This window comes from Neopsephotus bourkii, unplaced genomic scaffold, assembly GCF_033783945.1.
Source record: "Neopsephotus bourkii isolate Nb327-2 ecotype Australia unplaced genomic scaffold, CSIRO-AGI_Nbou_v1 NB_1287, whole genome shotgun sequence".
Lineage (NCBI taxonomy): Eukaryota > Metazoa > Chordata > Aves > Psittaciformes > Psittacidae > Neopsephotus > Neopsephotus bourkii.
The window spans coordinates 4,655,204-4,672,466 of NW_026901771.1; the positions used below are offsets into that span (position 1 = coordinate 4,655,204).

The 17,263-nt window shown below is 47.7% G+C and overlaps 1 protein-coding gene across 1 annotated transcript in view; it reads right to left on the bottom strand.

Moving 5' to 3' along the window:
* The window catches only part of VANGL1 (VANGL planar cell polarity protein 1), a 39,508-nt gene extending 35,442 nt beyond the window's left edge, over positions 1-4,066 (bottom strand). The window contains exon 1 of the mRNA XM_061365597.1: positions 3,962-4,066. The gene's annotated coding sequence lies outside the window, so the exon portion shown is untranslated. The remainder of the gene's footprint in view (positions 1-3,961) is intronic.
* Positions 4,067-17,263: the final 13,197 nt, after the last annotated feature.

A 17,263-nucleotide genomic window follows, 5' to 3' on the forward strand; every position in this document is an offset into this window, starting at 1 on the left:
GCGCTGGGAGCCTTGTCTACACAGTGTATTAACGCTTCCAGGATGGTGACTCCAGCACTGCCCTGGGCAGCCTGTTCCAATACCTGAGCACCCTTTGGGGAAGGAATTGTTCCTCATCTCCATCTAAACCTCTCCTGGCACACTGTGAGGCCATTTCCTCTTGTTCTATCACTTGTTCCCTGGGAGAAGAGACCAACCCAACCTCACTCCATCCTCCTGTCAGGTAACTGTAGAGAGCGATAAGGTCCCCCTGCAGCCTTCTTTTCTCCAGACTAAACCCCCAGGTCCCTCAGCTGTTCCCCATCACAAATGTTCTCTAAACCCTTCACCAGCTCTGTTGCCCTTCTCTGGCCCTGCTCCAGCACTCAATGCCTCTCTTGTAGTGCCAGGCCCAGAACTAAACACAAGTCTCAAGGTGCAGCCTCACCAGTGCTCAGCACAGGGGGACCATCACTGCTCTGGCTCTGCTGGCTATACTATTTCTGATACAGGCCAGGATGCTGGTGGCTTCTTGGCTTCCAGGGAGCAAGCTGCCCATGTTCAGCTCCATTAATCAGCACCCCCAGCTCCTATTCCATGAGCAGCTTTCCAGTCACTCAAGCCTGGAGCATGGCATGAGGCTGTTGTGGCCCAAGAACAGAACCCAGCACTTTGCCTTGTTGAACCTCATATTATTAAATAGCATTAGGGTCCAAGAGTAAAACTAACTAAAGAATCCCTAAGCAGTGAGGAAACCTTCCAACTCTGGCATTAACTTGCCTGCAGTGTATTCCTATTATTCACTTCAGAAAAACAATGAATTACACAACTTGCCATGTTCAACTGCGGGTATAGTAAAACCTATGAGCAATGCCACAGGAACCTCTTGCTTTTGAATTTCCTGAGCAGGATCCAGTCCAGCAATTTGATCTGTAAGCACCTAAGATCACCCTCTATTCACAGAGCCAAGGCTTTCAGTTTTAACAGCCAACGAGCTTTAGGAAACAAGGTTTTTCCTAAAGCTTTCTATTTCTATTTGCATGTCACTAAATAGGCTAGTTTTGGCCTTCAATCTATCTCTATCAGCCAGGTCTTTCACTTTACAGCAGTGGATATTGATTTGCAAACCCCTCATCCTGAAAGAATGCTCAGTAGTCTGTAAATTCAAGCCTCTAGCATGAGGTTCCCTTCCCTTTTGCTTCTCAGAGGCTTCTTAGCTTTGTAGGTCCTCAGGATTTCCAGCCTCTAGGTTGAAAACTATTAGTCCATGATTTGGATATTTCAAAAGGAAAAGTCACTTGGTTTTTGAAGCAATCTGTTTAATCAGAACATGCAACAACACAGATCTGACAACTGCAGGGCTGTTTCAGTTGACAGCAGAAATAAATGCCCAGCCAAAACCACCACCCAAGCAAATGGTGTTTCTAAGCAGCAAGCCCCAGCCCCTTTTCTCCCTGTCACACAGCTAGAAGTTGGGAAGTTCTTTGTGTGGCACCCATAGGTGAAGCACCTCTCTGGAGGATGGCCCTGCCCGCTCCAAGAACCACATCTGCACCACCCAAGTTTCTGAAGCACAACCAGCACTCAAGCCTATCATGTAAATCACACCTCAGCTGCCATTCTGTCTGACTGATGAAAGCCTGTGCTTCCTCCGTTGCGCATCTCAAGCTGCGCCAGGGGAGGTTCAGACTGGAGATCAGGAACAATTCCTTCCCCAAAGGGTATTCGGGCATTGGAACAGGCTGCCCAGGGCAGTGCTGGAGTCACTGTCACTATGGTTCACACACCATATAAAGGAGGCCCTCAGTGCCATGGGTTAGTGGTGGCCTTGGCAGTGCTGGGGAACAGTTGGACTTGATGGTCTTAGAGGTGTTTTCCAACCTGGCTGATTCTGATTCTCTCTCTCCTGTGTTGCTAGACCTTCTTAACCCCAGAGCCATGCAACATGGCAGAAGGGCTTCATCCTCATGACACTAGATCATCTGGGACTGTGCACAGGAACAGTTTTCCATACTGACATTCAAAGCCCTACAGCCTTTCTGAAACAAACAGGGGAAAGACTCTCGCAAGTCTCTTCAGACTCTGCCTATCCAAGCCGGTAGTACCTGTACCTTACTGTCAAAGTTTACTTTTAGCCGTAGCACTGAGATAGCATTAAAGGCTATAAACTGCAGAAGGTTTCTCTACTGGCAGTGCAGCCCCTCCTTTAAGATACTTCCCTTTCTCCTGCATTTTCCATTTGAATATAAAAGGAAGAAAGTTTACAGAACCTGTCCAAACCCCCAGTACAACACAGGGGGAGTCTCCCTATCTCCCTCACCCTGTGGAACCCTGCATAAAGCCAATGCCAGGCTGACCTTGCGAGGGGCCAGGGCAAGGGTGCTGACCCCTGAGAAAGTAACCACTGGTTTTAATTTGTCCCAAATAAGTCATTCTGAGATAAAGGCAGTTTTGCAGGGACAACTGCTGTTATCTGGGTAGCACTTCCCGGTACAGCATCCCAGCATCCCAGCCTCCCAATGGCAGCAAACCCTCCCTACATGCACAAATCCATAAGGGCCCCCAAGAACACTGCCACTACTAACCACAACCAGTGACTACGGGCAGTTAGACACTTGCCTGGGTGGTTCTGACACAGGTTGGGGTCGTTCCAAAGTTTCAGCTCATTCTTAAGGGAGGCTTTTTGCAAGGCTGATATTCACATTTATTTCTGAGCAAGTGAAAGGATCACAGAGCCAACACTGGTGCCACATGTAGCCAAACCCCAGCAGGGGAAAAGAACCGAGCATGGTCAAAATGAAGCCGTTCAGAGACGGCAAAGCACTGCTGAAGCTCTCTCCTCTGCAGCTCTTCACCTCAAAGTCAGGATGCCCAGTGATGGGCTCACAGGCAACGATATCACAAAATACACCCCACAACATCCTAACCTGCTCTTCCAGCCAGTGCAGCTCGAGTTCTGAACTCTTTATAGCTACAAAGACCTTGTGGGCAGTTTGTTAATGACAAACCTGGGGCAAAAAAACCCACTGCTTCAAACGATCAGAGTAATCGCTAAGTCTGCCCTCCCCAGACCAAAACCCCTGCCATCAAGTCACTTACGCTTCCACAGACCATGCGACTCTGTGAAAGAGTTCAGCCCTGGCATGAAAGTTATTTTACAACCCTGAGTCTTCTAAACCAGCAAACACCGTTTCACAGCGGCTGTCCAAAGCATGCCGCTAATGGAACAGAACAGCTAAAGCAATAGCTTTGCCCTCTGTTGGGCGCACTCAGAAGCGTTCAGGTACACAATCCAGGCCAGCACTGCCAAGGTGCAGAGACTCTCGGTCAGATTTATCCATGTCAGCTTCCCAGAGCCTAACTTACTCACTCTGTACTGTGAGCCGGGGACTTGGGCATCACTTCAGCGACCCAACCACCTTCTAAACAGAGAAGAATCTCTTCCCTCCGCCTGGTCGCTTCTGTACCCTTTTGCTGACCAGGGGGGTGAACCCAGGCATAAAGCAGCTTGGTTTATATGGCCTGGGCACACGAGCCATCAGCAGAGCCTTCACATCAGCCTGAATTACATCCATGCTGGCACATTAAGAGCACAGCGGTTCCTCCAAAGCCGAGGCTTGGCGGAGCAAGCGCTGCCCTTCCTGAGGGACTACACCTACGGCACTGAAGCCAGCCGAGATCTCCCACCGGAGCCGGGACCCGCCGTCCCAGCAGCCACCCCGCGGAGCCCTGGCCGGCAGCAGGGAGGCCCGGAGGTGGCCGCCTTCCCCCTCCACCCAACGGGCTCCCCCCGCAGCCGGCATCACCGGAGCCCTCAGGGACCACGGGGCTCCGCCGGCCGCGGGAGCCGAACCTGCTGCTCCACCGCCAAACCGGGCACCCCGGGGCACAGCGGCGGCGGGCGGTGGCAGGCAACGGCCCCGCACATACATACATACATACATACATACATACATACATACGGACGGACGGACGGACTCACCTCCCTCCCGCGGCCGCCCCATGCCGCTCCCGGCGCCGCCCCGCCGATGCCGCACCGCTCCCCACCACCTTCCCCCGGCGGCAGCCGCCGTCGCTACTGCTCCTGCCGCCGCTTTCCGCTTCCTGTGCCCGGTACCGCCCCTCCCCGCCCCGGCCCGGCCCTCCCCCGCCGCAGCCACCGCCTCCCGGCGAGGCTTCTCTGCTCCAGCAGCGACCGCCCTCCCGCGGGGATCCCCAGCCCCGCGCTGCCGCGTCTGGCGGTGCCGCTGCTGCCCGTCCGCCCCCGGGCCCCGGAAGGGAAGCACGGAGTCAGCTCGGTTCGGTTGGACCTTTAAGATCATCCAGTCCAACCGTTCTTCAGCACTGCCAAGGTCACCGCTAACGCCTGGCACTGAGGGCCTCGTCTACACGGGGTGTGAACACTTGCAGGGATGGTGACTCCAGCACTGCCCTGGGCAGCCTGTTCCAGTGCCTGAGCACCCGTTGGGGAAGGAATTGCGCCTCATTTCCAGTCTAACCCTCCCCTGGCGCAGCTTGAGGCCGTTCCCTCTTGTCCCATCACTTGTTCCTTGAGAGAAGAGACCGACCCCACCTCACTCCATCCTCCTGTCAGGCAGCTGTAGAGAGCGATAAGGTCCCCCTGGAGCTTTCTCTTCTCCAGACCAAAGGCCCTCAGCCGTTCCCCATCACACATGCTCTCTAAACCCTTCACCAGCTCTGTTGCCCTTCTCTGGCCCTGCTCCAGCACCTCAATGCCTCTCTTGTAGTTACAGGCCCAGAACTGAACACAGGATTCGAGGTGCAGCCTCACTGGTGCTCAGCACAGGGGGACCATCACTGCCCTGACCCTGCTGGTTATGCTACTGCTGATACAGGCCAGGATGCTGGTGGCTTCTTGGCTGCCTGGGCACAAGCTGCCCATGTTCAGCTCCATTAATCAGCACCCTCAGGTCCTTTCCCATGAACAGCTTTCCAGCCACTCTTCCCCAGATGTGGAGCGTTGTAGCCAGCAATGCTACATCACTTCCAGCTACAATGCTGGCATCTCCCAGCCGGCCCTTTCTGCAGCCATACCTAGTGGGGACTCACATCTGGGCCTGTTGCTCACCCCTTTGAGGCCCGATTTAACCCTTTGAACCTCTCACTGAAGTTCTGCCTTCTTCACATCTCAGCTTGCAAAGCCTGCCCTGGGCACCTAGTTCATTACACCCATGCTCTGGGTAGCTAGGAAGGGAACAGGCAGAGTTCTGCATGCCATGCAAGTCACCTTTCCTCTATTCAAATGTTGCTCCTTTTTCACTTCACCTTTAGGTTGTCTTACCCTTTAAAAATAGTTAAGATTTCAATGAACCAGCACCTGGGAATGCATGAAGAAAATCTAGACCTCCTAGATTCCACTCCTGTGCTTTGAGCTCCTGAAGAACCATCCAACAAAGAATAAATGCAGAAGATGCTGAAGTTATTCCTATCCTATTCTGTGTTGCATTATTGTGGCTTCTGTAGATTGGATCTTTTATTTTTGCCCTTCAGTTTGTCCTCATTCCCTTTTTCCAGACTAATGCCAGGGTTTTATTTGTGGTGCTTGCTCCCTACTCAGCATCCACACAACATGGAATGACTTTCCAATGGAACAGTTATCCAGGAACTCAAAGAAGCATTTCCCTATCAGTCCAGTTTGGTAGTTACACTACCTCCTGTTTCACACGTACATGCTTACCCAACCCTGGAAGAGGCTGATATCAAGTGATAGGCTCCATTTTGTTTTATGCATCAACATGTGTCTAAACTTGCCCAAGGCCTGGGTACTCTGCTGCATTCCAGGCACTGGCCCTGCCCTGGAAAGCATCTGACAGCCTGCTGAAAGCCTCCCTCTCAGCCTCGCTGGCTGCTGGTGCCTCCCATGGCTCAGCTATCACAACAGGGTTTGCTTCTTCCCTGCTCAGATGTGGGAAAATGCAACTAGAGGCAACAGGGTAGAGTTTATGCAGTCCATGCATCTGGTGCAGGGGAGAGATTGAGTGCATGGAGCAAGGTTTTACCTGTGCCACATGGGGAAGAGGACAAGGGGAGATCCTGCCCTGCCTGAAAGGCTATGGAAACTTGGAGTTAACAAGGGAAAAGGGAAAACTGGACTTCCTTGAAGGCATCCAAAAAACTCTGTTCAGTCTGTATTTCTTCTCCTACTATGCTACCCCAACTGCTGCTCAAGAAGATTTAGAGGATTTCTAAATACTAGTTTCATGGTCTAGAGCAGCAGGACTTGTTTCAACACCCCACGTAAAGGAGATTGCTGAGATCTAAGCTAAGGACTTACACAAACCTCAGACAGGACCAGCACCTACGCCCTGTCCAGACCTAGCCGGTATAGATACCTGCCAGCCGCAGCAGTGAGGCCCACTTGCACCCAACTAGGTCAAGCTGTTACATAGAGTATCAGCAAAGGAGGAATACACTGAAGATGGGCTGTTACATGCTTATCTCTCATCATTTGTTTAAACCATTGAGATATGAGGAAACATTTGCCATGAATTTGGCATGGCTTCTCACAAACGCAATACCATCTGAACAGAGCCAAGACGGGTGGATGGTCAAGTCCAGCATGGAAAGCACAAACTGACTCATTCATGCAGGGAATTCAAAATGATATAGAGCCCTGCTTTCTAGAGGAAATACTCAAACATGATTCTACTAATCCTGCTACTGCATTCCTCAGGTTTGTGTTTTTCATGCTGAAAAGCAAGAGTTGGACAGAAAACCAGGGAGAGATGGACTTTGTGGTCACAGTTGTATGGAACAGAAGTTATCTTGGATCTACTTAGAAGAGGTACTTCTGGAATGTGGGCATTATCCCTTCTTATAACAAGTCCTCTAGGATTTGTGTCTTACATTTTGATTTGCTGATCACAGTGCATGATCAATGTACTATCCAGTCAAATGAGCTAAAGAAAGGCCTATGTTCTCTTTTCTAGGATCCTATAGGGTAAAGTGATGTAAGTTATCACACAATTTGATGTATAAGTTACCCTTTGAAGTTATTTCTTTGCTTAAAAGCTTTATACATTCACTTATTCTTAAATAAATCCATTTACTTATCCTTATATTTTTCTAAAGATCATTTCTGTGGGCCAGATTCTGCCTTGTTTGGAGACACATACATACACACATACTTTTGTTAAGATATAAAGTTGAATTTGCTGTAGATTTTCTCCATCACCTAGGAAACCAGTCTACTTTCTTCCCCCAACACGTAGACTCCACCTTTCCCAACACCCAGTGACATATCCTGATAATTTTTGTCTGTGACATGTACATAAACCCTGATTTCCCCAGGATTTCTCTTTCCTGAGTAGCATGAAAAGATCCTCCTTAAGTTACAGGCCACAGAGATTCCTCACCAAACACAGTTTGTCTGTACAATGCTTTGAGAATCAGAGGCAGTGCTTTGTCGAGTAAGAGCCAGCACAAGTAAAACATCATTCTCAATTACTGCCCACTGTTAGATGGCATCAGCTGGAGCCTCCAGTGCAGGGTGTAAAGTTTTCCACTGAGACTGGATGCCACTTCATAGGTGCTACCTGAGGAAATTGCTTGTACATCCAATGTGAACTCTCTGTGATCTTGCTCTGTGCCACTGACCTCAATCTAGCATCACACATCTTGAGCTTAAGTAAACAGGCAGTGACAGATATGCACAAGGAGCCACGTTTCAGCTCTTCTGCTGCAGAAATCTTTGTTTAGAGGAAGAGAAAGGCCAGAGGGACACGAGTACAAAAGAACACCTTCCTTCCCTTTTGGGGTGGTTGCTATTTAGAAAGGGAAAATGCGTAGTACTGCACAGCTGAAGAAACAGCATGACATTTATTTTGCATAGCAGCTTGCATAAAAGCTACTAAGCCCTTTATGGAATCACTTATCCAAAATACGTGATTTCTGCCCAAATAAAGATAAATGGCGGTGGGTAGCAAACACTAGAAAAACTTCACTTGGCTGAGATGCTGCAAAACCTAGTTCAGGATTCACTTGAAATCTCACTTCCATTTCAAAGCAGGTAGAATCATAGAATGGTTTGGGTTGAAAAGGACCTTACTATCATCCAGTTCCAACCCCCTGCCATGGGCAGGGATGCCTCACTCTGAGACCAGGTTGCTCCAATCCCTGTCCAACCTGGCCTTGAACACTGCCAGGAATGGGGCAGCCACAGCTTCTCTGGGCACCCTGTGCCAGCGCCTCAGCACCCTCACAGGGAAGAACTTCTTCCTTATAGCCAACCTGAACTTCCCCTATTTCAGTTTGAACCTATTACCCCTTGTCCTATCATTACAGTCCCTGATGAAGAGTCCCTCTCCAGCATGCTTGTATCTCCCTTCAGATACTGGAAAGCTTTTCTTTGGATTCAGCAGATATAAAGAATATTGCTTAAAAACCCCAAAGCAACAAAAGCTCCACAGACCAGAAGTATGTCCTAGGCAGATTGAAAGGGGAAAAATAAGGTAGATTTCGTCTGTGCAGGTGAAGAGGACTAGAGAGGGGGAAAAGAACATCTTGTGTCTGACTTGCCCCTAAGTCAGAGGGCTACAACCTATTGCATACCATGAACTTTCCTTTGTGCATACCAGAAACCCTGCAGCCACCTGCGGATCTTAGAGGTTTGTCATATCCTCCTCTCCTTTATAACTCTATTCACAGAGTGGGGGTCACAGCACAGAGGCAGAGCCCCATCTTCTAGAAACAAAGGAAAGGATGAGGCCTCAAATAGGAATACCTGGCAATAGTCGTGGCAGACTGTTTCAATCTGTTCTGGGGGACTCAACCACAAAAGAAATCCTGGCCATGTGTAATTGCATGGTGGCCAGAGAAGCCGTAGGTGGGCTGGGATTTGGCCATAGCTGAGGAACAAGAACACACTGGAGCACTTGGGAATGAAACCCTTTTAAAGAAGGGCAATAAATATACAGGAAAAGAATAAGTAGAGGAACAGAGCCTTGTGTCTGCAGAGTGAAATTCCGTGTTCTGTCAAGCTGGCAAAGAGAAAAGCATAATTGGTGGTTTAATTCTGGCAAAGGGGGTGCGTTTTTCCAGGTTGGAGATCACTGCCCTCCTCTCCGAGAGGAAAGAGCAACATGCATTGCTGCACTGATGAACAGTGCCACCAGCCGGCCTGCGGGAAGAGTGCCAGTTCACACGGCAGGGAAACAAGGGAATGTACAATCCCCTGACCGCCTTTCGCTCCATCCTTCTCCAGATATATCCTGTGAGCAGCTGCAAGGAAGGTGTTAACCCACAGCGTGGGTAAGATACACAGCACTAGCTTAGCTAAGCTTCAGCAGGGCCAAAGGAGATAATACATCACTTGGGCTTGACTGGTTACAGCTAAGAACTAATGACAGGGTATCCAACCCAGGGAGGCTTCTTTGAGTGTGGAGCACACCAGTCGGAGTGATGATCCATGTCAGAATCAGGCCTGTAACCAGATGGTGCCACAGAGGCAGTGTGAATGGAGCCAGTGAGATGTGCGTTGGCAATTAGGTATGGAAGACAAACTTTCCACTGCTTGTGGGGTGCTTTCCCATTTGAAGCTGAACTCTAAATTGAATTAAGTTTGGCATCTCACAGTTTCTTTGGTCAAAACACTGATTAGGAGAGCTACTATTGCCTGGTTGTACTAAAAAAGCACCCTATAAAATACACTAAAGCCAACAGTGCCAACAATGCAAACCCCAGGCTAGTTCTCATGCAATAGAGTAAAGCTATCAAAAACTCTGCATGGAGAGCGAAGCCTTGAAGTGAATCAAAGTGACATGGAACCTTTCACACAGCTTTTTGGGCAGCAGTAAGGAACCGGTTTTGCCCAACACCTGCTGTGTAATGGAAGAGCAGTTGTGGGAGAAGGAAATGTGTCATTCCTAAAGCCAGGCTCAAATTTTGGCAGCCGTGCACACTTTCGCCCAGAGTAATGGTCAGGATTTTGCTAGATTTTAAGCATTATGTGGCTAAATATGAACAGATGGAAGTCAAATGGACTTCTGGGGAACTGGAACAGTATAAACAGTTTATATTATGTTTGTCATGTGGTGGATGGCTTCCTTTCCACTGAGAGGCCTATATGGGCACGTACTCAGATTCCCAGGTAACCACTAAAAAAACTGATTAAGGGATGAAATTTGAATAACTTTAATGGAAAGAATAACTATTGACCATCAGTGAAGGTTTAATTTTCCATCTCCAAAACAGATGTAGGATAGAGCCAACATCCTTATCCAAAGAGTCTTTGAGCTCTGAAGCAGTCTCATTCCTCTCCAGAGCCACTGACAGTATGTCAGTGTTCTGGCCAGTAAAGATAGAGAGGTGAATAATGGCTGCATAAGCCATGCTCCTGAGGTGGATGCATACAGATGAGCTGTGATGTTGAAAGGAACCTAGGCTTTTTGTGCATGTTTCTCAATGAAACTACTGCATCTTTATGGCTTTGAGACTGTCATTGAAGATGAAGGTGGTTGTGAAGCAGAGGAAGAGCCTTTATTCCTATGGAAGTAGTTTCTAATAAAAATTGTCAAGGAAAAGAATGCCAGACACGTCCATTAAGAGATTCACCAGGGAAGGAGGCAGAGTGCTCTGAACACCATTGTCTTTGTTTCAGGTTTTCAGTTTCCCAGGATTGCTGACAGTGGCAGTAGAGCAAATTTGAGTCTGCTAAAGAAGTGACAAAACCAGAGCTTCCTCATAGACCTTTTGTTTCCTTTCCTGGAAGGTGAAATGTCTACCGTGTTCAGCCAAGGAGCCAGGTTATCACTTGGAACTCTGGGATGAGGTTTTCACGTTCTCACTTTTGCTGCTTTCTGAGTCACTTCCATCATTCTGAACTCCCACTTATCTCCTCCCCCAGGCATGGTATAAACAGGTCAGTTGGTGGCTCTCAACAGAAGACTAACACTTAGCTCTAAAAAAAACATCTGACAGGCATCACATTAATCACAGAATGGTTTGGGTTGGAAAGGACCTTAAAGCTCATCCAGTTCCAACCACCTGCCAGGGGCAGGGACACCTTCCACTAGACCAGGTTGCTCTAATTCCTGTACAACCAGGCCTTGAACACTGCCAGGGATGGAGCATTCACCACTTCTTTGGGCAACCCATTTCAGTGCCTCACCACCCTCACAGTAAAGACCCTCTTCCTCATATCTAAGCTGAACTTCCCCTTTTTCAGTTTGAACCCATTACCCCTTGTCCTATTGCTACAGTCCCTGCTGGAGAATCCCTCTCCAGCATCCTTGCAGCCCCCCGTCAGATACAGGAAGCTGCTCTGAGGTCTCCACGCAGCTTCTCTTCTCAAGCCTGAACAGCCCCAATATTCTCAGCCTGTCTTCATACCGGAGGTGCTCCAGCCCCTGAGCATCACCCAAAATGGTCCTCACTGTGGAATGAGTACCTGAATGACAGCAGTCAGGGAAACCAAGACTGCATGAGGCTGCAACAGAAAAATAAAGACATAAAATTCCCTACGCCCTCCTTCTTTGATCTTACGGTGCTTTAACCTTCCATTGCCTATGAAGAGGAAAAGCAATACTGAGAGACCAAGAGAGTCAGCAACCAAATCAGAAGTAGCAGCATTTCTCACTTGTGCTGCTCAATCTGGTGAGCTCTTGCTATTGCTTGCAAGTCATTTTGTGGGTTAAAATCACCATCAGTAAAAATATCTGTATCTGCTGCTCCCAGATTCATGCCAACTCCACCTACAAAGAAGGTCACAACAAACGTCACCATCAGAAAATGAAGAAGAAGCTCGTGAACTTATGCTATGCAAGCGTCTGTCAGATCTGATCAACTCCAATTCATCTCCCAGTCCCAAATCTAAGTCTGATAAGGATCTGAAAAGATGGGTAAGCTTCTGTTTTCAGCTTCCTGAAACAGCCCAAACCCAAGCTGTGCTGTGCAACGTAGTAAAGAATGATAGGGTGCAAGTAAACTAATGCAAAGCTGACTGGACATCAGACGGGTGAACAAGCCATATCCTTCTGCTGGCAGTGAGAACTGACTTCATCGAGGCTACAAGGGACTGCCCAAGTCATCACTTGGCTGCAGCAAAGAAGCAGCTGGTAAATACACTGTTGAAACAGTGGAAAACATCAGGCCCAACTTTGCAAGAACCAGATCCTAGGTATTTCTATGACTTTAAATTTTTAAGGTTAGAGTTTGGGTTCTCATGGGGGGAAAACAAAACAAACCAGAAGTTACTTGTGGTTTGTTGGGTTTTTTATACCCACTATTGTGACTACATACTGCAGTTAAAGAGAGGGGAGCTGCTGCCTTACATTTCTTCCAGCTCATGCCAAGCACCTCTTCACTGGAATCACAACATCCCTGCAAGCAGAGCACCTGAAAAATCTGTCCATAACAGTGATGGAAATACTGTTAGCAGTCCTGTTCCCAGTTGAATACAAGCTGCTTTGGCCAGACATAGCAATGTGCAGTAAAAAACAACTCTTAAGGCTGGCTGACATAGGCTAGGAGAACTCAGGCACTGTGGTGAAAGACACACTTACTGTTACAATCTAGTAGCAGGTGCTTCTCTTCAGTCTCTCCACATCGGCCCCTCAAGGCACTGCAATATCCTTGGAGCCAGGCTTGCCCAGGAAAGTCGAACCAGAAGGCCAAAGGAAGCCCTAGTTCAATGCTTGAGATGAAGCAGTACGGATTCCTCCTCTGGAGACTAGCAGGAGCCTGCCTCTGTGCTTGAACAGATACAGGGAGGTTTGAATCTCTGTACAAGTCACAGATCTGCCTGAGGAGCTAAGAGGGGAGGAAGCACAGATGGCAGTCCCACGGTGTTCTTTATAGTCTCAGGAAGGTAAGAGGCTCTAATTTGAATCTGTCTGCCAGCTATAGAGGACGTCCATGCTCAGTAAATTGAAGCAATCCCACCAGCTTACTTAAAGGAAGGCTGTTCTCATCTAAAGTCTGATGCTTGCAGGAATAAAATGCTAGCTAGATTCTTTAAGCTCAGCCTGGCACAGGGACAGGCATTATGGATCTTGGAATAAAGCAAGTAACTCAAGTGCCTGCAATATGAAAATTATCTTGGCATCAGCTACCGAAAAGAAAGCACAGAAACCAGATGTCCCAGCTGAGAGACCCCAGTTCAGAATGTGTCTTGTCTCCCTCAAAAATCCCCACATGAACAGGCTCTGCAGGATTCAGAACTCCCTGAAATCTTGCCAGAGAGAGCACAAGAAGAGTGTAGAAGCAAGATAGGTTAGTTGTCTCTCCTCTCCTTACTTGCCCACTTTGTTGTTCAGCAGGAAGATGAAGATGGGCTGTTGACTGAAGTTGTTAGTGGTGAGGTGTCTCTCTTCTCTCCAACTGAACCATCCAGACACTCATAACTGTAGCCTTTTCAAACATGCAACATGTATGTTTCTGAAATCCCATCTCTGCTCTTCCCCTCTTACTTCATTCATCATTGTCTCACTGCTGGCCTGAACCAAGGCAAAACCCTCCTGCCTTCATTCTCATTTTACTGCCTTCAACTCCTTCATCCTTTCCCATTTAAACCTCGTATAAACTGAAGGAGTGACCCTGACTTCCAGATTACCTGCTGGCAAAGGAGAATTTAGCTGAGTCTGAAGCAGAGACTCTTAGCATTTAATTTACTATTTGGAAACACAATAGGAACATTCACAGCCTAAGTAAAAGAACATTAGCACACAATCCCATTTCAGACTATGCTGTGCTGGCTGCTGGCCCCAAGAAAAAAGCCAACAGCCATTGGATCCTCCTTATGCAAACTCCAATGGCCTTCAGTGTGTGTTTTCCTGTGAGCAGTGTGGGATATAGCCCTACATTTGGCTTTATCCTGCATTATTTGTTATCCAAAACTATAAACACCAAACAAAAGCCTCTTTCACAGGAAATCCTAAGTAGGCATGGAGCCATATAGACTGAAACAAAAGAAAATGTCCCCAGACCACTTTGCTGACCTTGCCAGAAATGGTCTGCTCCAACCTGCCGAAGCAGATATGTTGGGGCCCCACTGCCAACAACTGTTTTAATCAAGAATTAATTTCCTGGTATGAATGTGGCCCAATTGCACTTTGTGATGGACAAACTGAATCTAGAGTGAGCTTATTGCCTTCAGTGCAATTAGTTGAGGACTCAGGTACATGATTGAACCGGGATATGTAACAAAATATTGCTACCTTGCCATCTGTTAGCTCAGTTCTGCTGAGGAACCAAAGCTGACACTACTTTGAAGAACAGCATTTAAGTGCCAGCTCATTTCAGGCAAGTGGTAACACAGCAAAGAGCTGAACTCAAGGCCCTCCAACTCACAGCGCCACTGCAAGAATATGGGTTTTATCTACTAAGCAGCAATATATCTTCATCACAGCCCCTTATCCATCCCTGGCAGATCAAACAAAATCAAAGGAACAATCTATGGGAGTAATCATTAGGACAAACCCCTGCTGCCAAAGTGTGCAGAACATACCTCTGTAGTCCATGTGGGCTTGCAGGGTATCAAGCAGTTGAGTCATCTGAGGAAAGAGCAAGACACAGTGGCCACTGGAAGAAGAACATGAGACACCATGAGCCTCAACATACTGTGACAGCATTTCACAGAGTGGTAGAGGGGCTACAGCAGCTGAACCAGTCACTGTGGGTCACTGTTATACAGCAGGGCCTCACCACTCTGTATACTGAGCCTCAGAGAGTCATAGTCTATTCCCTCACCACATTTTCAGCCCCATATTCAAATGCAATTAGTTAGCTTCATCTGCACCACCAGTTGCCATGTCTGGAGTGCGGAGTCACAGGGAGGTTAAGGCTCTGGCACAGCTCTGCTGCTGGCTGGATGCAGCCTGGTGAGGATCCGAAGCAGCCTCCCTAAAAGGATCCTCAGCTTCAAGCTAGCATCATGAGGTCTACCTCACCACATGGCCTGCCACACCAGACTGCTCTCAAATCACACACTAAAAGGCATCTTAAGCACTCGGAGAATGTAGGGTCAGCACTTTGGTGACAGCAGAGCATTTCCTCCTCCAGCAAATGGCCCTCAAAGATTGAACTCTGCTTAAAACCATGTATAAGTGAGAAATCAGCTCTCCCTCCTCCCAGCTCTAGAACTTAGACAGTGCCATATTTAAACCAGACTTTACTGTAGAGCAGGAATACAGATGTTTTCAAGTCCAGAATTTGCCCAGGGCTGGTCCTGTGGCAAAGAATTCAAGGGAGAGGCATCCACTGACAAGGTGCTATACAGCGTAAGGACAAAGACCTCCACAACCACATCAGAACTTCCCAAGGTTTGTTGAAGCTCTGTCCTTTGGAAGTTGTCAAAGGGAAATCACAGCCCCAGGAGGCACTGCTTCAGAGACTGCACAACAATGCAAACCATCTCTGGTACAGCTCCTCATACTGAAATGACTTCTTTCAAGTAGTCAGTAACATACAATAAATAGGGCAGGGGAGGGAAAGCCTGGCCCTCCACCTTTTCTTACCACACACTTCCCAGTGGAACACAAGGGCTGGAATCACAGCAACCTAAGTTCTCCCCACAGCCTGTTTGCCTTGATTCTCCTCTTTGCTATTGAAGAGTGGCTCTCCATTGCCAGGGCAATCAAATGTCATTATTCTTATTCTACAGGCTCAGCAGCTGGATTGCAGAGGGGACACTGCAGTGTGAAGCATTGCAGAAGCTCATGTGCAGAGCAGAGTCTGATCTGTCAATGTCAAATAGTAGAGCAGGGCTCTTGCTCAACCCATTTGTGTTGTTACACTGCTGGTAAGGAGTGGTGGTGTGACACCTGATAACTTTGACCCACCTCTACAAAGTGCTCCTAGTGCTCTGACAGGACAAGGTACAACTGATTAGCAACTGCTTTTTCAAGAATAAAGGTTAGAGGGCAAAAAAGCCCAAACATAACTGACACAGCTCTGAGGTTATGTGCAGCCTTACAAGTAGGAAATTACACCAGAGCTGCCATTTCTGTGATACTAGGGCTACTAGGGCTAGTTACTTGCTCTCGCTGGGTACTATGTACCAGGGTTAAACTGAAAAATAAGAAGAATCACATGCAGGAGTGCAGGACATGACACGCCTGTAAGGACAATATGGCCATGGCCACCTTCCATTAGGCCTGGCTCTTCCCATGATGTGTTCAACCAGCACAACCTGCTATTTCCAGCAGTGGCCAAGGACAGGAGCTTTGCTGGAAGACAACAAGGTGCCCACAGCAGGCCTCACTAGTTCTAGGAGACCCAAACTTGTGTCAGTGGGGTTTCTGCTCCTACACAAATCCTGAGTCATTCGTATCTGCCTGCCCCCAGCATTTGCCAGAGCACTCATCACTATTGCAGGGCACTGGCACTATTAGTAAAAAACAGGAAAAATCCTCCCTATTTCAAGTGTAGGGTTCTGTAAAATGCTGTCTACCCATGACAGTACTTCCTACAAGCTGAATGTCAGCTCTATAACTAGTCTTGCTTGAAAGCATGATGCTCCAGAAGCCCCCCGTAGTTCTGACTGGTGGCAAGAGGCAATAAACTTGAGGCCATGGTAACAGCATATGATCACTGTAGTGTAATGCAAGTCAGTTGTAGCAAATTTTACACCTAATACCTTTTTAAGTACTAAGTGAACCTCTTGAAAGACTCCTCTGTTCTAAATATCAAGTCTTCTGGACTGGTATTCACTGTACTGCTGTAAGTCAGTATGTAGCATACTGGCTTGACAATTGTCCTTGGAGAGGGAATTCACATACATCTTAGCTGACATTAAAGATTCTTCACTGAAAGCTGGTAAAGGCAAAGCTCTGATCGCGAGCAAAGAACGTCCTTGGCTCTGGTGAAACAAGCATGGGACCTGACACCTCTCTCCTTGTTCATTATTTTTTTCTGTCAAATATAAAAGTAGAGAAATCATCTGGAAGGCAAGGAAAAGATTTTTTTGATATTGAGGAAAGGATTCCACTCAATAGCCTGAACCTACAGAAACTGTCCCTTTACTGAGCTTTGTATCCAGTTCCCATAGATTCCTGAGCACAAATCAGTCAATAGAATATCAAATAAGATCCACCATCAGTGACAAAAAAAAGCCTAGATCCCAAAACATGATCGTGATATCTGGAGCCCTTTCCCTTTCCTTCCACAGCCACAGAGAGAAGATCTACCATACATCACTTTCTAAAACTACCAGTTTATTATTTAAGACCCCTTGAATAAAACCAGCTGAACCCTATGAAGTCCACTATGGCTATATCAGTATATACATCAGTATATCCTGATACAAAACCCTATGGACTTCACAGGG